Here is a 13,341-nt window from a genome sequence, read left to right on the forward strand (position 1 = left end):
TATCACAAGGTAATCAAGAAAGAAAGAAATAAGCAAACAAACAAAAAGAGAGAGAGAGAGAGAGAGAAATGTTCAGTAATTTATATTGTTATCACAACAAAAGGCAGGTGCAGATCTGAATACTGTATTACAAAGATAACTTTACAGTGTTATTGACATGAGTGTAAACTTTCCTAATAAGACTTACCGACCAGTGTCACCACATACTGACCTTCTGACAGCATAACCACATAGGTCATTTCCCCTTCGATATTGCCTTTTGTTTTAATATTTACTGGTGAATGAGACTAGGAAGGAAACTAATATGAATAAGAATAATAATCTCCAGCATGACTCCTCACAGTTAAAAATGATTTGGCTGCACTGAATGTCGTCCAGGAATATGAAGTGGCTATGTTCATAAAGTATCACCAACACGACCAATACAGAGTCTCACTAATTCGTATGTTAATCCCACCTCCCCCCACCCCAATTCCCCATCCCCGTTCCTTCCCTCCCCCCTCCCCACTTCTCTACCCCTGTTCCTTCCCTCCCACCTCCCTCCTTTCTCCCCTTCCTCTCCCTTCCTCCTTCCCGAAATAGTATCGTGGGTACTCAACCAACTGACACACTTAAACTACAATAAAAAGATGGCGGACTTAATAGCCCCAAAATTGCAATTAGAATCTATCATTTATAAAAAGGTTCCTTCAACAGGTAAATCTAAGTGACCAACTGAACACTAGACTCCCAGCTTATTACATCTTAGAATTAACCACCATAACCTAACCTAACCTAACCTAGTCCCCAGGTGTGTTACGATGATTAATCATAAGGGGATATTGGGTGAGGGAGAGAGGAAGGGGGGCTGATGTTCATGTGATCCAATGTAAAAAAAGTAAAAATATTATCGTCGTCTCTCTGACCTTGGGGTAAATAGTGCAGAGTTGTCCAAAAGATTTGACACCCAGTTGATGTCTTAATAGTGTTTTTCATTTTAGTAATCGTAAGAAAAGTAATATTATTAGAACTATTATTTACTGAGCTACCAAGTTCTGTGTTAAATTGTGATTTTCATTAACTCTTCCTCCTCTTCCTACTACTACTACAACTACTACTACTTTTTTTTAATAAAATGGCCTCCAGCCTCCCCCAATAGCCATACCTTCGCCACCATTTTATTACCTTAATATTAAATATCCTAATACAGAAGTAGCTATCCTAGCTGTGTTGAGTTAGTTGAGCCGCAGATCTATGAGGCAATCAGTGACTGTAGCCCCATAGTCAATATCTGCAACTGTTGTCGGCTTTGGGGCCGATGATCTCGTTCCCCTGAGGCAGAGCAAAGCCGACCGAAGGAGAGAGAAGGATAGTCAACATCTCATCCAGGCTGCACCTCCGCGAGTCTAGCGTAGAAGCATCTTGCACTTGGTCCCATCCCACCAGAGGTTGTGAACACTAGAGGAGTGAAGCTGCCTTGATCAACGTTCTGAATTCTCTCCCCGTATGTCCTTATCTTGTCGTTCTCGTTCCTCCTGTGTGCAGCATCGAGAGCTAAGTTACGGTGACATGCAGCCATGGGATAAAAAATCCTGATGTCGAAGAAGGCTCGCTGTCCCCGCGTCCAGAATCCTCGAGCACTGAAGTTAACATGGGCTTCGTTGGATGTGTTTGAAGTCCTATGGTGGAAATTCTCCTTCAACATATTTGCTGTGAGATCCCTTACTTCGTCATGCATCATGCATATGAAGCCCCCTTTCTTGCACACTATGGCGTGATCGACGTCATAGGAAGAGCCACACGCGCATTGGGAGGGCAAACCTTCTACTGGCCTACAGTACCTTAGAGCATTGGCATCTGTAAATTCTTGTTTATTGAGACTGAAACCATTTGCCTTTATCGGTACCGTAGTTAACCAGTTCGAGGCGCCCACCTCCTGCACTATAGCTACTTTCTTTTCAAATTCTCTGGTACTTGCAGCAACAGTTGCTGCAACGTATCACTTTGGCCGTGCTGTCGTTCTGTCGTAATGGACCTTCGAGTCTTGTTTACTTCACTGGTATCCACCTCCCCTGTTGCGTTCTGAGCTATTATGTGGTCCGTGAGGGCTACCGTGAGCTTAACTGAGTTTTGATGTTCGGTGGCAGCAATCTTCTCTGGATTGGTCAATCCCATTCCTCCCAGTCTCGGTGGTAGTGCAAGGAGTTATATTTCTGCTTGGGTTAAGTGAGGGTGTTTCACTAATTTGGGAATGAAATTGACACTGACAGCTTCTTCCAGAGGGTGGAGGAGGGGTCCGATATCAGGGATAGTGCACATCAGGTAGTTCCAGCGATGCTTGACTCCATGGGTGAATGACGCAAAAGTCGCATGTGGCTTTGTGTTAGCAATCTCAGACAGAGCTTGGATTTCCCTAACCCACTGATTCACCTTTCCCGTTACGTACTCGGTCTTGAAGTCTGTCGTGCCGATTACTGCGCCTAGGTGTCTTTGACCATCCTTTGTTATTTTGACCTCACTTCCACCGAACCCCTCCATTGCCCATTGGTGTTGCTACTGCTCTTATTATTATTGCCGCTGCTGCTGCTGCTGCTGCTGCCGCTGCTGTTACGAGACAGATTCATAATATCAAAGTACAATAACGGGGACAAACTTTCCTTTGCTCACCTTACTGTCCACCACGTACAAGGTGTTCACAAAAAAATATCACTTAGAAGACTGCAAGTATACTCAGAGGAGATAACTGTGTAACACCAGAGCGTTTAAAGAAGAGTAAAATCAACAGTTAAATAATTTACTTCACATTGATTCAGATACTGGAAAAATGGTGGACAGCAGCTACGTCTTTCTATAGATATTAAACTGGAACATCTTAGAGGCTCTCAACGAAGCTTACAAGAGCGACCAGAGTGTGTTACTCATACGAAGCGAGCAGGTGTATCTAGGCAGGAAAGAAAGGGACGATTCTATTCGAAATAAAAAAGAAAAACTATTGAAGCGAGACAGGGATGCAACCTGTCACAACTTCTATTTAATCTAGTGAAGAAGAGTGACAGGAACAACGATGGAAAAAACAGAGATGTTATTACTTGATTACATTAGAGTATACAACTGACCTCATGGCTGCTGGACTACAAATATATAATAGCAAGACAGAAATCCTGAACGTTTCGAGACGAGAGAGTTAGGAAAACCCCAAATATTTGATAACAGTCTTAACGAATAAAGAGCAGACTAAATTTAATCAAGTATCTTTTTTTTTTATGGGTCACTGACCCAACTCAAGGCCTGGGGGGCGAAAATGTGTAATAATAGTAATAATAATAATAATAATAATAATAATAATAATAATAATAATAATAATAATAATAATAATAATAATGATGATAATAATAATAATAATAATAATAATAATAATAATAATAATAATAATAATAATAGTAAATAATTCATAGTAAATAAAATTTATAATAAAAAAAATAAAAAATTAAATAATACAATAATAATGATAATAATATAAATAATAAAGAACCATAGAGAAATACACACAAAAAATATCAATAGTGAGAAACAATATATGTATGTTGTGTTGTCAAAGTAAGAGAAACAATTGAGACCCTGCAATTGTGTGTAAATGAGGCAGAAAGTCAGATCAGCAACCTGGGACTTGGTCACAATTTTCGTGATGCCATATGGCAACAGGGTCTACCATTAGACAACACATTAAACTTTCAATATCTTCCCAGGCGGTAGTACCTCCCTGTTTGATAGCTGCTTACTACCTAATACCTATTATCTGCAGTAAAAGCGAAGAATATCAAAAGTTACCAAGTTACGGGCGTTTGACTCAGTAAGTGTGGAGGCTCACCAGGAAGATGCAACACGTGTCACTGCTAAAGAAACGAATAAGAGAAGAAAACAATACAATGAAGGTTTATGAGAAAATGCACAGCAGAGCTTCATACCAGAAGTTACTTAAACACAGTAGGGTGGACAATGCAGGTAACGAGGGCAGGTAAGACAAGTAACCCAAAGTGAGTGTTCACGGTGAGGCGGCGACCTTGTAGACAATTTAGATTCTGAAGAAGATGGATTCATTATGTGAAGGAGGATTATCGTTCAAATTAAAAACATTGTTAATTAAGATTGGCGTACGATTTTGCCTAATCTGAATAGTTCAATCAGGTCTTGACACTGAGGGTGCTGTCACTGTTCACTGCCATGCAGGATAGGGATTCATACACAAGGAGACAATGAAATAGGTCATACTCGTTTGTGCCAGATTTTAGAATAAAAACTCAGTGTGGACCAGAAAATCTAGGATAAACTGTCAGGATATCTTCAAGGACACCTGATTCAATGTAGTAGCGACATAATTCATGATACAACAAGCCAGGTAGTGTGAAGTATTTGATAGTGTCATATTCTATAATATAATGTTTAAGAGTTTGCTTTAAAAGTCTGTCACAACAAGTTACAGTAGATGGAACTGGGGCAAAGGCGAAGCAAATGGTGAGGCGTTACAGAGCGGCGGTGGTCAACAAGAAACTCGATAGCCTCTGCAGTATTAATGATTACTGTACTATTATTTCTATCAGTTGTAGTTATGTTTTCTGTTTGCAAGCCGACATGATTCTTCTTAAATGTTCAGTCTGTAGCTACACGAGGGAAGATGTGTGTGGCTTTAAACCTGTTAGGAATAACTGTAATTCATCATCACTCACACACCTTATTATACACCTTGTCATCTGCTGACTACCAATATTCTCTTTAGTCGACTGGAGATTCTTCTTATTAAACTGCACATTTGTTCCGTGGGAGGAATTAAAACTAAGATAGGTGCCTAATAATATATTTAGTGAATAGCTAATAAAATAATATTTTCATTCTTACAGTGATGTCGTTACCTTCAAGCTGTTTACATAATACTGTACACCCAAACTTTGTCCTTATTCCCGAAAGTGTTACATTAGCACCAAGTGTTTGAAAGACTAAGGGTATAACAAATATCATTGTGGAGAGGCGGTTGGTGTGGCCGGCCACCAAAAATGTAGGTGGTACCTTGAGTCTGTTAGGAACACTACTGTGTCAAGACGCTACTCTACCTGACACGTCTACTGTATACTGTATTTGTACCGTTCACGAGAGAATTTTCCTTCAAAGTTTTTTCAAGGATTCTCGTGAAGGAACTAAGAGGTCAGATATTGTTCGTGATAAAAATGAAATTATGATGAAATTTAATGGTTAGAAGGAAGAACTTTACCTTAAAATCCAATGTATCACATAATTAATCATTGATGCTTACTGTTACGTATTCAGAAAATCCTAGATTATTTTTAATTTATCAGCGAATGTTACGATATATGTTAAAGGTTTAATACGGGAGACAATGCAGTAGTTATCGTGTTTAGTGGTCGTCGTGGTTCTGAAGTTAGCAATGACATATTGGTGTACATCACATTAACATGAACGTCATATTTAGTGAAGATAATTCACAGGATAATAAAGAAGCATATGAGTATTAACAAGCATGTGTGATATACACAATGCTGCAGTTAATATGATTAAGACAAAACAGTAAATCTGGTAAGAAACCATTACAAATTAGCTAAATAAAAACGTTCAAACTATAGATATATAGCACTGTAAAATATTAGTAATATTTAGTTACTTGTGCAAATATAAATACAGATATCGGTGTAGAGGTAAATATCACAACTGTTTATATAGTACTGTAAGAAAAAATATTCATCTTATCTCGACAAATAAGTTGGTTAGTAAATCTGACGTTATTTCTATTTTAATACTGATTAATGTGGTATAGGGTTCATAGATCACTGGCTATCTTAAGGTTTACATATAGAAACCAACTCACACACATTCTACCTAAATAACAATGTACATATGTGTTCTTATATACTATGTGTTCTTATATACTCATAAGTTAGATGCATAGAGCAACATATAGAAACAGAAGGTCTAACATACACAGCTCAGGCACGACGTCATCTGCTCATCATGTGACTCGTGGATCTGCTCGAGTGACAAAATCAATATCGTTTCAGTTGTTTGTAATCGTCTACAAATTATCGTTTTATTTATAAGCGTTTGAAAGAGTATACAAGTCACATTAGCGTGGATTTTACGGTTTTTATATTTGTGTATTACTGAAGGCATATATAATGAAAAATACATATTGAATTTCACTAAGCAAATATATATATATATATATATATATATATATATATATATATATATATATATATATATATATATATATATATATATATATATATATATATGTGTGTGTGTGTGTGCTGATAACCACAAGGAAAGAAGAAAACACGAAGTTCCCAAGCGCTTTCGTGTAATTCACATCTTCAGGGGTGAGTACAGACTAGAGAGAGAAATACAAATCAAGGTGTATATATACAGAGGAGGGTGAGACCAGGTCCACAATGGTCAGGTATTAGGTAATGACCCTACTAATCTTTAAATAGCACACAACGGTTGGTGGTCAGGTCAGATGGTCAGGTGACCCGGCCTTCTCACCTGGTCACAAATCTTCTTAATTACAAAATTGTCCAGCTTGTACATGCCGTTACTCAAATTCATGTTGAATGCTTCGGTATGTTTAATAAGACTAGATTCTATGATGTTCCTACTATCAATTGAATTACATGGTAATATTGAGGAGGCATTATCCCAGTCAATGCAGTTATTTATATATATATATATATATATATATATATATATATATATATATATATATATATATATATATATATATATATATATATATATATATATATATATATATAAATGGTATGAATAACTAGCTGGACCATTTTTTCATCCTTGCTGCTACAGTCTCTATGAAAAAATATAATTAAAAAAAAATATTAAAATATATAAAAAAAGTTGCGTTATGCAAAAGTCCTTCCCCGAGTGATATGTAAAGTATATCATGCCAGTTCAAGTCTTAGCTTTGAATGTTGTCGTCAAACAGGCCTACAATTATAGTTAAGAACATAATAAGTTAATAGCCATTATTCACCATCAAATTTATACTCCTAAGATTATGAAATTTTCCTTATTAACCATATAACTTCTGTATATTTATTTTCTCGTGTGTTCATGTAAAAATATGGACCCTTCTGCTGCACCACTTAACGCAACTTTGTAGTAAGTGCTGGAACGCTGGAAAGTTTTAAAAGGAGGCTAGAAAGATTCATGGACGATAGAGAGTGGTTGTAACTCTCGACAGGGGCTGCCATGCACAGGCCAACCGGCCTATTGCAGACTCCTTATTTTCTTATGTTCTTATGTATGAGACGCCCCTTAATGATAATCCTACATTAATAAGGTCTCTGGCCGTGCTTTTTGGTCTTGCTTCACGCTGATCAAGGAAGTGAGAAAAGCGCTGTGGTATTTTATGCATACAGAGACCAGTCGATCAAGACTGCTGAGTATGTGAGTCGTGGACCACGAGAAGGTATCAGTCACTCACATAACCCAAGATCACAAAATAAAAGAAGGAAGCGTCTATTGACATGTAAAGATATTGAAAAAAAGTTGATAAAGTTCCTTGCAGAGAACTAGAAAGAGTACAAAAGAGAAATACTTAGATGCAAAGATTTACTGATCTCAAGTCTAACAAAGCATCAACAATACATTTAATTTGTCCTCATAAGGCATTATAAAAAAACTATTTAGCTCATCTGAGTAGCGGAGAGCACAGATGTTCTTATCATTTTTCTTGGTCTGGGCAGTGATATCAATTGAAAAATCTTCATCATGTGGGGAACCAAAACTTGTGATAGATCAGTCAATGTCACAAAGCTGGTTGTGGCACCGGGAGCTGAGGTTGGGTTGAGGCTTCAGCCGTCGCCTAGGTGTGATCCCCTCAGGGCGCTGGCTAGACAAGGAAAGTTAAAAATCTTGAAAATACTTCTTCGAAATCAGAAGTTTAGGAAAGTATTCGCCTCTCTCTGCAGCAGCTTGGGGCTTCCCAGAGAAGTGCTCGTAGCCAAGACTTCACTTGTCATCTTTACTACAGCAACACTGAGGTGGAAAAGGTGATGAGCTGTAGTACAAAATGTTCCGTGTCAGACAAGGATACGCCAAGTCTTGAGATCTGCCACAATGCCAGGACCTTCCTCTGCAGCGCTTTCCTGAACAAACTATTATGCTGTCATCTGTAAGTGGAGCCTCGGAAACTTCCCTGACATTCCCACCACTACTACAGGATATGTCTGGTCAACAAACGAAGAAAGAAACCTTGGTTTACAGCGGATGACGGGTTGTCCGCCACCAGAGGTCTCTCTTAGTCTGACGTCGTGCAGGTGTTCTCGTGCTTGTCGGCCAGGGGACTACACTTATTATTTTGACGGCTTTAAAAGTACGGCAGCTTGCAAGATGCAGCCCTTCTACTTGGAGGAAAAAGACAAAGATCTTTAGCGGGTCGCACAAGATTCGCAAAGAAGCGACGATGATTAACAATATGTTTGTTTCCAAATTTTCATAGTTTCATTTAAACCCAATTGTCATACCTAAGTAGTACATGACTAGGCACATTTATACATGGAGATGCAACATGTAAATTTTGAATGCACAGTACAAGTCAAAATGTTGCCCTCATTTTTATTCAGATAAGTTGATTTATACCAAGGTTTAGTGTAAGAATTTTAACAAACTGTATTAGTAAAATGCTGAAAAGAATACCGAGAAAATCCGCTTTCTGGCTGACCTCAAATATCTCTAAACTAGTGCTACCAAACCTAGACTGATTTACACTAATGTATGTTGAACATTATGCTGGAAAACCTTAACTGCAGAAATAATATCAACCGTGTGTGCACCCAAACCCAATTTCTAAAATATGTGAAATATAAAGAAAAACCAAAGATGTCCACCAAAATGTTTCTTAGCTGTGAATGAGGAGCGTCCAGAATCACATTAGTCCTACTACACTAGACATCAAATTGTACAAAGTCAATTCTCAATCCTCGAGGTTTTTCTCATCGAACAATAGATATAAAAGTTACCCAAATCAACAACAAATATGAAAGACTCTACTTTTAGTCATACATCTTGAAGAGCTCTTACAATAGCACAGTCTACGTCACCCATCACTGACTGAGAACTAGTTGAACCAGGTGAAGGCCACATAATATGGATATTATAGACACAGGCCGCTCTTTATGGAAAATCATCAGTACACATTAAATTTACCTTCAGAAAGAATTACAATTTTTGCAGTCAAACAGTAACAGGTATTTTTGACTATGGAATAATACTAACTATGAGTGTTTGTTAATGGCTATATTGTCATCAAATATCTCTCTGGATACAACTTTTCATTTTTTTTTCTTTGTCTGTTTGTCTCTTCGCTACTTTTAACACTTAACATCAACACTGTCAAAAATCTTACACTGTTCTCCTTGAGTTTTCAATTTCCAGAAGGTTATCCTCGGAAATTAATAGTTTTTACTTGAAAATGATCTAAGATGGAGGTCACAGGGTAGTACTGGGTCAAGTATGGTCACATTATCTTCAGGTTGTTTGACTGAGGAGGGTCACTGCTGCCTCTCCACCCACATGTACGTCAGTGAGTGTTGAGAACGACTGAGGATCACAGTTGACATACCAACCTTTTAGTTCGTGGAGGATATCAAGGTACATTTTATCCTTTAATACCATAGTCTTTTGTTTTATGTGTCACGATAATTATAGACATTGTTGTGTTTTATGCATAAGGAGAATATTATGGCAACAACTTTATAACCTACCTTACAATCGAACAGTTCCGTATTGAAACCTAAGTGATATTTGGTGATATTGTGAGCTGGTTTATAAATATTCATAAAAAAAATGGTGATAAGTATGTATTAGAAGTTTGTTTTCTGTTGGCTGTCATTGTGAACAAAATACCTAATTAACTTGAAATAAAGCCCTTCTAGGTCAATTAATACTAAACTTCTGTTAACAATGAGACCGATACTGCACCCTACCTTCTTCACTTCCCCATGTATATTCAGGTACTCATTTACAACTGGGTCGATTAGGGGAACCCAGACGCAATCCAATAACTCATAGGACAGGACGCGAGTGCTATATCTACTTGCCCCCCCCCCTTATTATATGTAGATTACCAATTATATCTTGATTGCTGTTAGGAAATGCATATAGTTAGTTATTTAAATGCAATTGAAAGATGATGGGTACTTCCTTTAATAACACGAAATTACTACAATTGACTTAATGAACTAGTAACTACCACCAGGTACTTATAATTAAATGTTCACTGAATTATGAAACACATATTCGAAGATACAGGAATGTTATTAAGAACAAGTAAGAGAACAATTACAAGGTAGAGAACATAATCCGACTCTCATTGAGGTTCTTATTTAAATCAACAGTTCATCGATGTCTTGACAATGCATTATAGGATTAGAAAATATGTGGTCAGAAAAGACGACTCACCGCCTGCTCTTCCCCAGTTGACCCAGTTGTGAATGCGTACCTGACTAATGATTATATATGAGAAAGTGAAGACGGTTTAATATCCAGTGTTGTGTTAACATTGGCCTAGTGGGATAAACTTCTCCTTTATCAGACATTTTATTTTTAAGATATTTTTGTTCATAATGTTCACTATGTAAACCTAAGGTGGAGCGCAGTGGTCCTCAAACTTCATCACCTTATGAGATTATAATTATTTTAATATTTTGAGATTTTTTTGACAATTAATATATTGTTGATGGTAGTTTTCCTCCGCTTGATATCGTATGGTGAGACTACGGCGTCAATAGTCATCCCAGCAACATAATAGAGGAATATATTGAATGACTCGAACATGATATCAGACACATCAACAACAACACACTTAGCAAGATATTACGAACACATGAACGGACATATCCATAAGCAAATAAAAATTTACTGAAAACATTAATAAGCAAATGAGTGTGTGTGTGTGTGTGTGTGTGTGTGTGTGTGTTTGGATGGGATGGGTGAGGTGATGGTGGGGGATGGTGGGTTAGGGAGGTGGGGTGATGGTGGGGATGAGTGGGCTAGAGAGGGATGAGGTGATAGTGGGGGATGGTGGGTTAGGGAGGGGTGAGGTGATGATGGGGACGGTGGGTTAGGGAGAGGTGAGGTGATGGTGGGGGATGGTGGGTTAGGGAGGGTGAAGTGACGGGAAGGGAACCCAGTCAGTGTATCTTGGCACCTTTCTCTATCACTGACGGATGGCACCGCTCACCACCTCCAAGGTTGGGTGAGGGAGGATGGTGGATTATTAATATGAGACTTAAGTAAAATATGTTAGTAGGAGGGCCTAGGTCAGGAACAGATGGGCCTAGGTCAGCAGTATGAGGGCCCAAGTCAGCAGTAGGAGGGTCAAGGTCAGCAGTACGAGGGTCTAGATCAGCAGTAGGAGGGACTAGGTCAGCGGGTCAGCAATAGGAGAGTCCGGGTCAGCTGTAGAAAGGTCAGCAGTAGGAGGGTCCAGGTCAGTAGTAGGAAGGTCAGCAGTAGGAGGATCCAGGTCAGTAGTAGGAGGGTACGTGAAACCAGTAAGAATGTCCGTGTCAGCAGTAGTAGGGTCCAGGTCAAAAGCTGTAGAGTCGGTGTCAGCAGTAAGAGGGGGGCGGGGTCCGTGTCAGCAGTAAGAGGGACAAGGTCAGTAGTAGGAGGGCCAAGGTCAGCAGTAGGAGGGTCCAGGTCAGTAAGAGGAGAGTCCGGGTCAGCTGTAGGAAGGTTCAGCAGTAGGGGGGCCCAGGTTAGCAGTAGGAGGGCCATCAGTAGTAGGAGTGTGTGTCAGCAGTAGGAGGGTCCGTGTCAACAGTAGGAGGCCCGTGTCAGCAGTATGAGTGTCTGTGTCAGCAGCACGAGGAGTCCAAATCAGCTGTAGAAGGGGCAGTAACAGAAGGGTCGGGTCAGCGGTAGGAGGGTCCAGGTCAGCTGTAGGAAGGGCAGTAACAGAAAGGTCCGGGTCAGCAGCAGGAGGGGTCCAGGTCAGCTGTAGGAAGGTCAGCACAGGAGGGTCCAGGTCAGCAGTAGGAGGGTCCAGGTCAGCTGTAGGAGGTCAGGTCAGCTGTAGGAGTCCAGCAACAGAAGGGTCAGGTCAGCAGTAGGAGGGTCCAGGTCAGCTGCAAGAAGGGCAGTAACAGAAGGGTCCAGGTCAGCTGTAGGAGGGTCCAGGTCAGCAGTAGGAGGTCCAGTCAGCTGTAGGGGGTCAGGTTAGCTGCAGGAAGGGCAGTAACAGAAGGGTCCAGGTCAGCAGTAGGAGGGTCCAGGTCAGCTGTAGGAAGGTCAGTAACAAGAGGGTCCAGGTCAGCAGTAGGAGGGTCGGTCAGCTGTAGGAAGGGCAGTAACAGAAGGGTTTGGGTCAGCAGCAGGAGGATCCAGGTCAGCTGTAGGAAGGTCAACAACAGGAGGGTCCGGGTCAGCAGTAGGAGGTCAGGTCAGCTGTAGGAGGGTCCAGGTCAGCTGTAGGAAGGGCAGTAACAGAAGGGTCCAGGTCAAAGCTGTAGGAGGTCCAGGTCAGCAGTAGGAGGGTCAGGTCAGCTGTAGGAGGGTCCAAGTCAGCTGTAGGAGGGGCAGTAACAGAAGGGTCCGGGTCAGCAGTAGGAGGGTCCAGGTCAGCAGTAGGAGGGTCCAGGCCAGCAGCTGGAGGGTCCAGGTCAGCTGTAGGAGAGGCAGTAACAGAAGGGTCCGAGTCAGCAACAGGAGGGTCCAGGTCAGCAGCAGGAGGGTCCAGGTCAGCTGAAGGAGGGGCAGTAACAGAAGGGTCCGGGTGAGGAATGTGGTCAGTGTGTGTTCAAAATGTGGCCCAACACCGTGGACACGCGGGGGTCAGGCAGCTGATTGGAAAACATCCGTGAAATGCAGATAAGCAAATGTTTGGAGACGATGTATCTGATGCTGAGGCCTTTGTCTAGCCGCGCGTGTCTTCCACGAATAAGTACGTGGAAATGGAGTGACAGCAACAGTGATAGTAATGATATTCTCCATACAAGGTTATCACTTCAGTGACCACGACATTTTCACCTCCGGTACTCTATGTGATCACAAGAGAGCCCTTAAACTACGTGTTAACTGTATTTGTTTTCAAACTACTGTTTTTCCCTGTTCTATCTTTAAATTATCAGTACTACTGTGCAGTAATTCTCTTTTATAATAGTGTTTTGTTCAGGTGTCATACTCGGTACATTATATAATATAAGCGCTGTATCAACAAGTTGTGGTCTGATGTATACAATTATCTGCCAGATAACTAACTGGTGGCGATACATCAGTTGTCTCGTCATATATATATATATATATATATATATATATATATATATATATATA

Source organism: Homarus americanus, unplaced genomic scaffold (assembly GCF_018991925.1).
Source record: "Homarus americanus isolate GMGI-L3 unplaced genomic scaffold, GMGI_Hamer_2.0 scaffold4060, whole genome shotgun sequence".
NCBI lineage: Eukaryota > Metazoa > Arthropoda > Malacostraca > Decapoda > Nephropidae > Homarus > Homarus americanus.